The sequence below is a fragment of the Peromyscus leucopus genome, chromosome 8b (genome assembly GCF_004664715.2).
Source record: "Peromyscus leucopus breed LL Stock chromosome 8b, UCI_PerLeu_2.1, whole genome shotgun sequence".
Lineage (NCBI taxonomy): Eukaryota > Metazoa > Chordata > Mammalia > Rodentia > Cricetidae > Peromyscus > Peromyscus leucopus.
The window spans coordinates 80,216,364-80,228,898 of record NC_051086.1 but is presented as its reverse complement, the minus strand read 5'-3'; the positions used below and the strand labels follow the sequence as shown (position 1 = coordinate 80,228,898).

The following is a 12,535-nucleotide window of genomic DNA, read 5'->3' as shown; positions in this document are numbered from 1 at the left end:
CTTGGATGTAGGTGACTGCCACAAGAAAGGAGTCCCTTATTGCTTGCCTTTCTATCTCCTTTTGCACATTTGTCAAGACTCAGTGGTCTCTTAGGGAAGTACAGCTTAGGGCCAGCTTTGCAAGAAAGCCAAGTGCCTCATATATATTTTTAAAAAGAAAACCAACCCCTTCCTCTCTCTCTTACACACACACACACACACACACACACACACACACACACACACACACACACACACACCAAAAATATCAGTCCTTCCATGGCTATTAAAAAGCCAGGGAGAGATGAATCTCAGCCTCAAATGTTTTTCTTTCAAATATATTGACCGCCCTTCCTTCACAGCACCTTACTTAGTGAAGCACAAGTTATTCCAATGTAAAAGAAAAACTGCAACATCAGTATCTGAATGCTGCCTGGAGAATCCTCTTTCATGTCAAACTCCCGCCCTTTCCTTACCTTTAATTGCAAGCATCCTGGTAGGAACACCTCTGCAGAGACACAGAGTGAAAAGGGTTAATATGCATGGCTTGGAGCCAAGCTTCTCTTAACTAGGGAATTGGCAGCCAGCAGTTTGGAAAGCTGCCTCAATGTCTGACTGAACGTTTTTATTATCCTTTTTGAGCAAAGGTGGCTTTTAGACACTCACAGCAGAACGGGGCTTTCTGATCGGGAATCGACAGACAGGAGCCAGAAAACTGTCTGCCCCTTCTGCGATGACTGGGGAGCCCCATGAAGGAAATACCACCCAAACTTGCCCGTCAGTCTACTTCAGACCTACCAGGGAAGTTGCAAAGTCAGCAGAGAGTTCTGGGAGTCTAGAGGGAGGCAGAGTTATGGAAAGAAAGACGGTGTTGGGGAGTGAGGTAAACTCAGATATTTAAATAAGACGTTAGAAGAGAAATGAGAGTTGGAGAGCTAAACCCAGAAAGAGTGGTAAAGCGCAGATAATGAATCTAAAGGCAAAGTGAGAGATGCAGACATTAAGAGTTGTGAAAGAACAGAGAAAAAAAAAACTCTAAAGAAAGGGTTGTAAACATCCCTAAAAACTTCTCAGTTCTGATCGGCATTGCTCATCCACAACTATGAACATAGTTAAGCACAACATCTTTGACCAAATTAAACTCACCTTGCGTTGATCCACAAAGTGGATCTCGATGCTGCTTGGAAACGTTGAAAGTGTCCCAATCACTTCTCTGCTTAGTTTGATTTTTCTGATTTCCAGTAAAGCATCCCATGGTTTAGATGAACAGTGGCTGTGCTTGTGCTATCACGGGTGGTGATGAGGATCAAAAGAGAGATGTGTTTAGAAGAGGTGAATAACAGATCATGCAGAGTAAAGATGATCTCTGGAAAGCAGAGCACTGACTTTAGTACCCACAAATGCCCTGAAATCCCTGTGAATAGATAGCCCAGCATAGAAACACCCTAAGACCAATTGATTAGAAGTAGGAAATCAGGATTCTTTGTACGAAATTGAGGAAGGGGAGACCGGTGGCTCTGAACTTGAACTCGACAATATTTAAGTCTCAAGAGCTGTTCATGCACACAGAAAATCCTCCTGCCCTCATGCCAGTTCCCCACAGACCTGTATCATCACATCATCAAAGAATGCTGTCATCAAAGAATGTCAACTGTGCTGCAGCTTCCCAGTTTGAAGAGGACAGAAAGAAAAAGGTCTCCAAGTGTGGCCCAGGGAACACACTGAAGCTGACATTGTTAAAAGCACAAATTTCTGGGATGGGAAAACTAAACTGAACTCTGCAGGGAAAGCCGTATGCTTGCTTTCACCACAATGACTTCAAGGATGCCGGACTAGCAGGGAGAGAAGCAAACTGTCACCGACAAGACTTGGACAAGAACTTGCTTCTCTTCACTGCTCCAGAGAACAGTATAAGGTACAAAGGGGGAGGTTAAACAGAGGGGCTGGAGGCGTGACTCAGTGGTTAGAAGCACTTGAACCCTTGTAGAGGACCTGGGTTCAATTCCCAGGACTGAATGGTATACAGTTAGTATACTGTATGCCATAAAATACAGATGGTAGGTCATAACCACCTGAAACTCCAGTTCTAATGGAGCTGATGCCCTCTTCTGATCTCCATGGGCACAAGACACACATGTGGCATGCAAACATACATTCCGTCAGAACACACACACATAAAATAAATTTTTAAAAAGTTTTATTAAAAAAATGAGGCTAAATGTAGTTAAAAATCAATTCAGCATCCACCGTAAGTTGGGAAGAGTGTTAGAAATACATAACTATATAGAGGTGAGTATGTAACTACAAATACAATCTAGACCCAACTTCTGGTATTCTTGTTTTTGTTTGTTTGTTTTTGTTTTTTTTTTTTCAGTTTTGCCAGAAAATGCCTACGACACAGGAGTAATTTGACATAGTTTCTGCAACTCCATTATAGCTCTGCCTAATGGGGATTAGACTGTGTGCAGATATACCATAGCCCACAGCAGCCATCCTTTTAACAGACCATGGATGTTGCTCCTAAGCCTATGGGAAGCCTCTCTCTGTCTAAACATGGAAATACTGTAATTCTGAACTGAAATGTTTAAGCCAGGATAATTGGAAAGATTACATCACCAGCAGCTGATGTGAATTATATAGGACAGACACCTTGGTTAATGTAGTTGTGTGGTACCAATGCTCTCAGAACTATTCTGAACTCTGTATAAACTAAAATTGAACAGACAATAAAGTTCTTTCATGTTTTCAAAACAAGTGATTCCAATAGGAACCAGTCTTACTGGTGAAGACAGTGATGTACAATGTAACTGGCCCAGATTTGCATAGCTCTCAGTTATAGTGTGGCAATGGAGAAAAGCTACTTAATACGTTAGAAAATATTTAAAATTTAATTTTAATATATATAAAAATATTCATATATGTAAAAGATATGCAACAAGGAAACTTTACGAGTTTATCAAAGTTAATTTAAGAATGTCTTTGCTTAATATAAATGCAGTTTAATTTACAAAATGTTAAAAATTTTTAATAAGAGCAGATACTACCATTGATCTTAGTCAAAAGGCTGAGAAGCGATTGATAGAAGCAGATGCAGAGATCCAAGGCCAGGCACCAAGCTGAGCTCCAGGAGTCCAATCGATGAAAGAGAGGAAGGATTCTATAAGCAAGGGACATCAAGATCTTGATGGGAAAGCATACAGAGACGGCCAGCCAAACTATCGGAAACCATGTACTGTGGAACAATAGCTGTGGAGCCCCCATGGGACTGGACTAGGCCCTTTGGATACACGAGACAGTTGTTTAGCTTGAACTGTTTGGGGGGCCCCCAGGCAGGAGGATAGGGATCGGTCCTCGGTGCATGAGCTGACTTTTTGGAGTTCAGTGCCTAAGGTGTGACACCTTGTACAGCCTTGGTGTAGGGGGTAGGGGCTTGGACCTGCCTCAACTGTGTGTCCCTGGCTCTGCTGATGCCCCAGGGGAGACCTTGACTTGGAGGAGGTAGGAATAGGAGGAGGGTTGGGGGAGAAGGCTGAGGGGTGGGAAGAGGGAAGAGGGGGGATCTGTGGTTGGTATGTACAATGAATAGAAAATTTCTTAATAATAAAAAAGAGAAAAAACTATATAAAAATTCTTAATAATTGATATACTCTGAAGTCATCTATGTCTAAATCTACATTATTATGCATCTCTGTAGATAAATCAGATGTCTTGTTTTTAATATATGTGAGTATAAGAGAGAAATGTTTAAAGATCTAAATACCGTTCTCAATAAGGCAAAATTCAGGTGTTTTTTTTATTTATCTTCTACAAAATTGTAGCTATTCTTGATGAAGGCCAAATCTATTTTCCCCCTTTTCCTTTTGCCAGGTGGATTGATTCCAAACAAATCATCCACTATCCTTTTCCTAGTCTCTGCAAGAGTTCTTTAAAAAAAAAACACACATCACACATAATCACATACTCTCAAAATAACATAGCCACCAAGGCAAGCAAGACTGAAAAAGAACCGAATTAATAGATCAACATAAGTCTATAAATTCACTGTAAAAATTGATACTAAAAAATCATCTCCAGTTGAGGAGATAGTCAATAGGTAAGAGCATTTGCTGCATGAACATGGAGACCTGACACACATGTAGATAAAGCCAGGAACACCAGTGCTGGGGGAGAGGGCAGAGATAAGAATGTCCCCAGGGCCCTCTGACCAACAACCAAGCTAATAACTGCAAGTTTCAGGTTCAGTGAGAGACCCTGCCTCAAGGAAAGTAAGGCAGAAATCAGCAGAGGAGGACACTTGACTTCCTCCATCCAGCTTCCATGAACGTACATGGGCATGCACAAACACACACAGTGCAAAATATTATTTTGAAGTTCAATTGTAAAATAAAACAAGAATATTTGTTTTTGTTGTTTTCTTCCAGAAATAGAAATTGGGGAGCTTTAAGTGTCTTTTTTAAAATTTCCTTTGCATTTTTTGTCTTTTTTTTAAAATATTTTTTATTATTTTATTTTACAATACTATTCAGTTCTACATATCAGCCACAGATTCCCTTGTTCTCCCCCCTCCTGCCCCCTCCTCTTCCCCCAGCCCACCCCCCATTCCCACCTCCTCCAGAGCAAGGCCTCCCCTGAGGACTGAGATCGACCTGATAGACTCAGTCCAGGCAGGTCCAGTTCCCTCCTCCCAGATTGAGCCAAGCGTCCCTGCATAAGTCTCAGGTTTCAAACAGCTAACTCATTCAATGAGCCCAGGACCTGGTACCACTGCCTAGATGCCTCCCAAAAAGATCAAGCCAATCAGCTGTCTCACCTATTCAGAGGGCCTGATCCAGTTGGGGGCCCCTCAGCCTTTGGTTCATAGTTCATGTGTTTCCATTCATTTGGCTATTCGTTCCTGTGTTTTATCCAACCTTGGCTAGGCCCCGGGTGGAGAGCCGGGAGTCTAATTAGCGAGAAAGAGGAGGGTTTATATGAGCGAGAATTGTTGAAATCCATTTTTTGTCTTTTATAAAAATAAAATTAATGGGAACTATGCGGGCTAGGCTTATGTTAACTTGAAACACAAAGAAGTTATCTGAAAGGAGGGCATTTTAATTGAGAAAATACCTCCATAAGATCCAGCTGAACAGCATTTTCTTAATTAGTTATTGATAGGGAAGGCCCAGTGTGGTGATATTGTGCACCATAATAAACTTATCTGGGGCCAGAGAACAGAACAGCCACTAGATATAGAAGCTAGAAAATGGTGGCGCACACGCCTTTAATCCTAGCATTCCAGAGGCAGAGATCCCTCTGGATCTCTGTGAGTTCAAAGCCACACTGGAAACAGTTAGGAATGGTAACAAGAGCCCTTAATTCCAGGAAGTGATGGCGGGAAGCAGAAAGGTATTTAAGGCATGAGAATGAGAAACTAGATCCTGATTAAGCTTTTAGGCTTTTGAGCAGCAGTTCAGCTGAGATTCATTCTGGATGAGGACTCAGAGGCCTCCAGTCTGAGGAAACAGGATCAGCTGAGGAACTGGCGAGGTGAGGAAGCTGTAGCTTGTTCTGCTTCTCTGATCTTCCAGCATTCACCCAAATACCTGGGTCCAGGTTTGTTTTTATTAATAAGACCTGTTAAGATTTGTGCTACAGTCCAGCCTATTGTGGGAGGTACTATCCCCATGCTGGTGATCCTGGGTTCTATAAGAAAGCAGTCTGAGCAATCCAGGAAGAGCAACCTAATAAGCAGCATCTGTCTGTGGTTTCTGTATCACCTCCTGCCTCCAGGTTCCAGTCCTGCTTAAGTTCCTGTCCTAGGTTTCTTAGACGATGAACTACAATGTGGAAGTGTAAGTCAAACAAACCCTTTCCTCCCCAAATTGTTTTTGGTCAGGGTGTTTTGTCACAGAAATAGAAACCCCAAGATAGGAATCAATTCATTTCTATTCTACTACACAATGGACCCCTTCGATAGCTGATAACTCTAAAGGGCACATGGTTAAAATTTGGATGTGACATCAGCTAGAGTGGTGGCTCAGGAGATAAGGACACTTGCTGTTCTTGCAGAGGATCCATTTTTGGTTAGGTTCCCAGCACCCACAGTGCAGCTCCCAACCATGTGTAACTCCAATTCCTGGGGATCTGATGCCCTCTTCTAAGCTCTGTGGGCACTGCATTCACATGATGCACAGACATGCATCACACACACACACACACACACACACACACACACACACACACACACACAAAATGAATGAATCTGGAGCTATTCAACATCAGTCCTTATATCCAATGTAGTTTCTCTTTGCACCAGACATAATGTGCCAAATTCCTCATGGCTGGAATCTTTATTTCCCAGTCCTTTCTTTTGTTTTGCTTTGTTTTCCATCCATGACTACTCAAATGGTTTAAGTGTCTAGACAACTCCTGAAGGGCTCATGTCAGTCAAGCCCACAACCACATGTCATTATAGTAGTAACTAGTCCTCACTTGTTTGTTTATGTTGTTTGGTTTGCTTATGTTTGCTTAATTTCTGATAGTAAAAATAAGACATATTTTATGAACTCAGATATATATTTACTAAGTGGATATGATGTTCATGAATTTATGCTTCCAGTCTGTCTTCAAATACTGTCTACTCTAAACAATGACTGAGAATTTTAATTCTTTCTAAATTCCTACAGCCTTTTCCTACTTCTTCCGAAAGATACATAAGTCTTTTGCATACACTACTACTGTTTCAACTATTTTATGTACCCTAAAAATTTATAAGGCTAAAAATTTATAAGCCTTAAGACTAGGAACTGATTTTTTTCACCCACCAGAATCCTCACATGGACCAATGAGGAAAAATGTGAGCAACTAGTCAATAATTGAAGCCATAGAAAAACTAACTCAAAAAAAATCTTCTTTAAATTTAAAAGGGGCTTTATGTGTCTAAGAAACAATTTTAAGATACATGGGCATCTCCTGTGAACCAAAATTCTCATCCAGGATTCTTATGCTAAGAAAATAACCATAGACCTTATCAAAGGATATCACTCTAATGGCATCTAATATATTGTTTTAAATGAGGAATAAAAATGTAAGTAACTGGAGAGATAAATAAAATAGAATGCAGTTCCCCCAAAGGTGACATTTTTAAGCAACATTTAAACATATTAAAAATACTCAAAGTATGTGGTTACACCCAGCAAACAATTTAAAATGCCTTATGGGTTAAAATGTATACATGTATAGGTTAAAATGAGCCATGATTGAGAGTTTGTTTAGAAATATGAGAAAAAGCAGTAGGAGGCAGTATAGATAAACACAAGGCACCATGAGTTGGTAACTAATGAACTGGGTGTTAGAGAAATGAGTGACTGCTCTGTTTTCCTGATTCGTGTATCTGTAGACTCCCAGAGAAAATAATTTTTAAGAGGCCTGTGTACACACAGTGACACAGATAAAATAGCTTCCATTGGCTCCAAGTTCCCTCGTGTGGCCCTCCATCCTTTTCCTCACCTTCACCAGTCTCTTCTGGTGGATGCTGAACTACAGACTGGTTTCATGAGTGCGGGAATGTTAAGCTATATGCCACACTCAGAAGAGCCACATTCTTGGTTTAATATTGCTATGTCACCTTCCCCACAGGGTGGAGAGGAAATTGTAATACTTTATGAATAGATGGAGCACATTTCCATCTTGCTCTCAGTCCCCAAACTTATGTAGGTATGCTCAATAAATAGTTAATATAATACAAGGCAAAATTTGTCCTTTCACCCAAATTTCTGAGATGTGACCTATAATCTCTGCATTGTGTTCTCTATTCAAAGTGTCCTTGTTTTGGGGAGTATTATAGATCATACCAAATGTCTGTAGCAGTGATGGTATGTATGATGGTGCCTTGGGCCTCATGTTTTTCCTTTGATGGCATTTGAAACTAATGTCATCCCATGGGCCGGCATTGTATGCAAATGACCAATCCTTAATAAGCTTCCGAAGTGGGCCATCTTCCCTGAATATTTCCACTGGTCACTGCCAGCAGAAACAGACACTATTCATGGAACAGCTCTGGAAGAACTCATCTGGAAGCTGCATACCTGTGCTTTTCTCCTTTGCTGGATTTGTCCCATAGCTCTTGACTCTGATAAACCATAACCATGAATAAAATAGCTGTGCTCATTCTTAAAATTCTAGCAAAGTTTAGGGGCAGACAATTATCTTGGAGACTTCCCATCCTCATGGACCCTTCATGGACCCTAATTCCCTCTAGCTTATGGATAGGCTTAGTGAATGAAGATGTGCCCCTGTGAGGACTGGATGGAACTAGAGGTCCAAGTATTTATAGCCTTGACTGTCTCTTGGTGAATATCCTAAGCTGCTGTGTTTTTGCAAGCTAGGATGCTGAACACACCTCATGAAATGTGTGAGCGACTTTTCCTTCTAGATTCTGTCAATACTTCCATCATCTGTTTACTAACTGTTTTTATCATTAACTGTGAGGTTTTGCATTGTGGATCTCCTACATTCATCCACGACTTTGCAATGAATTCTGTCGAAAGTAAACTCTCTTGTGTCTTGGTTTCTATCTTCTATTGTATGTCCTCTCTCTCACTCCTGGACCTTGATTGACATAAAATAGTAAAGGATTTTAAACAACATTTAGCACCACTGGTTTCTCTTAAAATTTGCAACAAATTCTATCAAAGCTAAATGTATGCTTTGCAGAGATGTGGGGTAGATGAAGGGAAGGAAGCAGAGGCCACCCCCAAACACTTACAAAACAACATGCAGTTTAATGCACACTTTACAGGTACTATCATATATAACATGAGTGTGAAGAAGGTACTGTTATTTCCCTTTTATACATAAGGACTTCCCTCAAAATGCACTATTGGTAACTACTTCAAATCTTTGTTCCTCCTTAATTATAGCAAACTGTTACAACAATAGTGTTAAGTTGTTTATTGATAAATACCTTTTCTTAGAATTCAGGTACTAAAGATTATTTGGACAAGGTAATAAATTCTGTCAATTCTTGTAATGGATAATAACATCTGCTAGAATAATTTCCAAATATTGCGAAAAGTGTTCATTCATGTAGGAAGCCCCTAGTATCAAGTTAGGAAATAAACTGTCAAAAATAGAGTGCTACTATTCCAAAGAATAACTGAAGAATAAAATTTCCATGCATCAATGCATCATATTTTCTACCTTTATTATACCATTCAATATACCTACTGCTTATTAAAGTTCTTATTCCTTCTTCATAAACCACAATAGAGTCCAAGAATATGATTGGAATCAAGTTGAGCTGCTGTGATCCTGAAATAGATTCCCAGGCTTAAAAAAAGGGGGCAGAGGATTGTGTTTAGACAAGTTCAGATCTGAGTTCATTGTCACAGGGGTGTGTGAAGCTACAGGTTACAATTTCCTAACTTAGTAGACTCAGCCTTTGTTAAATTTGTTTCACTTAAGTAATGTGCCTTAGGAGCTGTGGGTGAGTCAAAGATCTCCCCTAGGCATTTTGCTAATATGAGCCTCTTTTCTCATCCCCTTAATAATAATATCCTCTCCAAAAGGGAAGGCCATCTTCTCATCTCCTCATAGCCTGGGTTATTAGCTAGCTGATTTCTAACAAGACACCCAACAATGTAATACCCCAGAGGAGAGAAGAGGCTTACTCTGTGGCAGTGATCCTCAACCTTCCGAATGCTGTGACACTTGAATAGAGTTCCTCATGTTGTGGTGGCCCCCAACCATAAACTTACTTTCATTGCTACTTCATAACTGTAATTTTGCTACTGTTCTGAATTGTAATGTAAATATCTGATATACCACCCCTGTAAAACGGCTGTCCAACCCCCAAAGGGGTGTGAGCCACAGGTTGAGAACCACTGCTCTGTGGAAAAGTTGACCTGGTACAACTCCAGACTCTGGGACTCTAAACACAGTAGGAGACAAGGAAACTGAAGAAGAGTGTGTGTTGTGATCTAGGAAGCTTACATGCTCATGTTTCTACCCAACATCCTGATATCACTCTAAGCAAATATGTACAGGGGCTGGAGAGATGGCTCAGCAACAGAGAGAACTGGCTGCTGTTCTGGAGGACCCAGGTTCAATTCTCAGCACTCACACAGTGACTCACAACTATCTGTGACTCCAATTTCAAGGGGTCCAAATCCCACTGCTGGCCTCGACACAGCATGCATGTGGTGCACATATACTTTAAGGCAAAACACAGAAGAGGTAAGAAAATGCCTCCAGATGTCTCCAAAGAAAAGTTCTCAACACTTCCGAATGTGAAACTCCTGATCCTCTCCACATTTCAAGTGTTGTTCCCCTCCTACAGATTCCCCTACAGAGATACCTACAAATTTACCTACAGGCTCCCTACCGATTTACCTATAGATTCCCCTACAGATTTACCTACAGATTCCCTACAGATTCCCTACAGATTTACCTACAGATTCCCTTGGTCCTGTTTTGGCACCATTGATAGCTCTGTGTGCTTTTGCCTTTAAGAGCTGCTTGGTATCTGAGACTTGCTTAGTAAAGTATTTCTTGCCACCAGAGCATCTTTGCTCTGCAGCCCAAAGAGAGAACTCATTTCTATGTGAGTTCTTCCTCTCACATGACGTTTACCCCATGATGGAGTGAAAAGGGTGGTGAAAGTTTGACTCACTTCTTCATCCCCAGAGACTCCTTCTGAGAGTCCACTGGAGCTATGATTTTGTCCAGAATCCCCTTCTTCCTTTGTTTAGCATCATCCTATTCTCTGCTATTAAAACTCCAACCTATAATAATCAATAGGGCAATTGCTTGAAAATGATTTCCATAAGAATCACCTCTTGCCTTGCCCCACTAGCCCTGAGGCAGGGGGAGGAGCTTGGTCCTGCCTCAGCTTGATGTGCCATGCTTTGTTGACTCCTATGGGAGGCCTGCCCCTTTCTGAACAGAGATGGAGTAGATGGGAGAGGGGTAGATGTCAGGTTCCAGGAGGGATGGGAAACTGATTGGTATGTAAAATAAATGAAAAAAAAATTAATACAAACAGAAAGAATCACCTCATAGAACATGTGTTTGGAATACCTAATCCAAGATGGCACACAAGCAAAATCACCTCACATACACTGAGACAGACTGGGGTGGGGGGATGAAGAGAGAGAGAGAGAAAGAGAGAGAGAGAGAGAGAGAGAGAGAGAGAGAGAGAGAGAGAGAGAGACTATCGAATACACATGGACACCTAGAGTTTCAGTCCTAAATATGAATACAAACTGGGATCACACACATTAGTGGAAAAACAAAACAAAACAAAATAAAACTTTAAAGATGAGACTCAGAGGCTGAAATGTAAAATATAAAACATAGTAGAAAAAACACAGGGTAAAAATCTATGTCACACTCACTTCCTATGAGGCTCAGGCATCTTCATGAAAAAATGGGTGGAAAGACTGAAGGTGCCAGAGGTAGTAGACATCACTGGTTAAACATTATTTGCTGAACGTGGCAGGGCACTGCGCACATGAATCTGGAGTGGCTGGGACTGCGTGCAAAAGACTTGCACATGATCAAGCCAGGCAAAATTCCAGCATGAATCGGAGAGGGGGCTCAGGAAGTCTGACCCCTATCTGAGAAGATATTGGTAATTGATAGGTTCTGGGGGCAGGAATAACCTTCTTTACAGATGCAGTCCTTGAATGGTTACCCATGATCCAGTAGATGGCCCTACACCCATGCACATATTGGAAGGACTAAGTAAATTGAAATAGCTTAAAAACAAAGAGCATTCTCTGTGAATTCGAGGCCAGCCTGGTCTCCAAAGCGAGTTCCAGGAAAGGTGCAAAGCTACACAGAGAAACCCTGTCTCGAAAAACCAAAAAAAAAATAAAAATAAAAAATTAAAAAAAAATTAAAAAAAAATTAAAAAAAAAAACAAAGAGCACATAAAGTTGGGAGTGGATAGTGGGAGGAATACGGAAGGAAGAAATTGAAGAGGAGAGAATGGGGTGGATTTAATCAAACTGTATTGCATGCATGTGTGAAATTAACAAACAATTAAAAAATATATCATAAAACAGATAAAGTACCAGAGGACTGTCAGTGTCACAATGTACATTAGACTGGTTGTTTAGAGTATTTTAACATCAAACACATCATTGTCTCCCTAAGACTTGTTAAAAATGTAAATTCTGAGGTCTATCTTCAAGTGAATCAGAAACTCTCTTGAAAGAACCCAGGAATCTGAGTTTTAATAAGTTCTACATCTGATGCTCAACTAAGATCCTATTAACAATACATCAAAAGTTCATAATATTTTGTGAAAAGTTTCAATATAAATGTATTCAAAGTTCGAGAATGGGAAAGTATTTGTTGGTAGAAGGAATGAGATATATGGAATCCATCCCAAATAGAAAGTCAAAAGATCAATCAGAACCATACCAACTAAGACCACAACCTCTGCTATTTTCTTTTTAAAGATTTATATATATATATATATATATATATATATATATATATATATATTAGTTTATGTGGGAGCTTGTTCACATGAGTGACTGTGCATGAAGAAGCCAGAGGCATCACATCC

General features: G+C 40.4%; 1 pseudogene; it reads right to left on the bottom strand.

Annotated features, from left to right (window-relative positions):
• Nucleotides 1-2,949: 2,949 nt before the first annotated feature.
• On the bottom strand, nucleotides 2,950-3,055 carry LOC114690501 (annotated as a pseudogene).
• Between the last annotated feature and the right edge of the window lie 9,480 nt (nucleotides 3,056-12,535).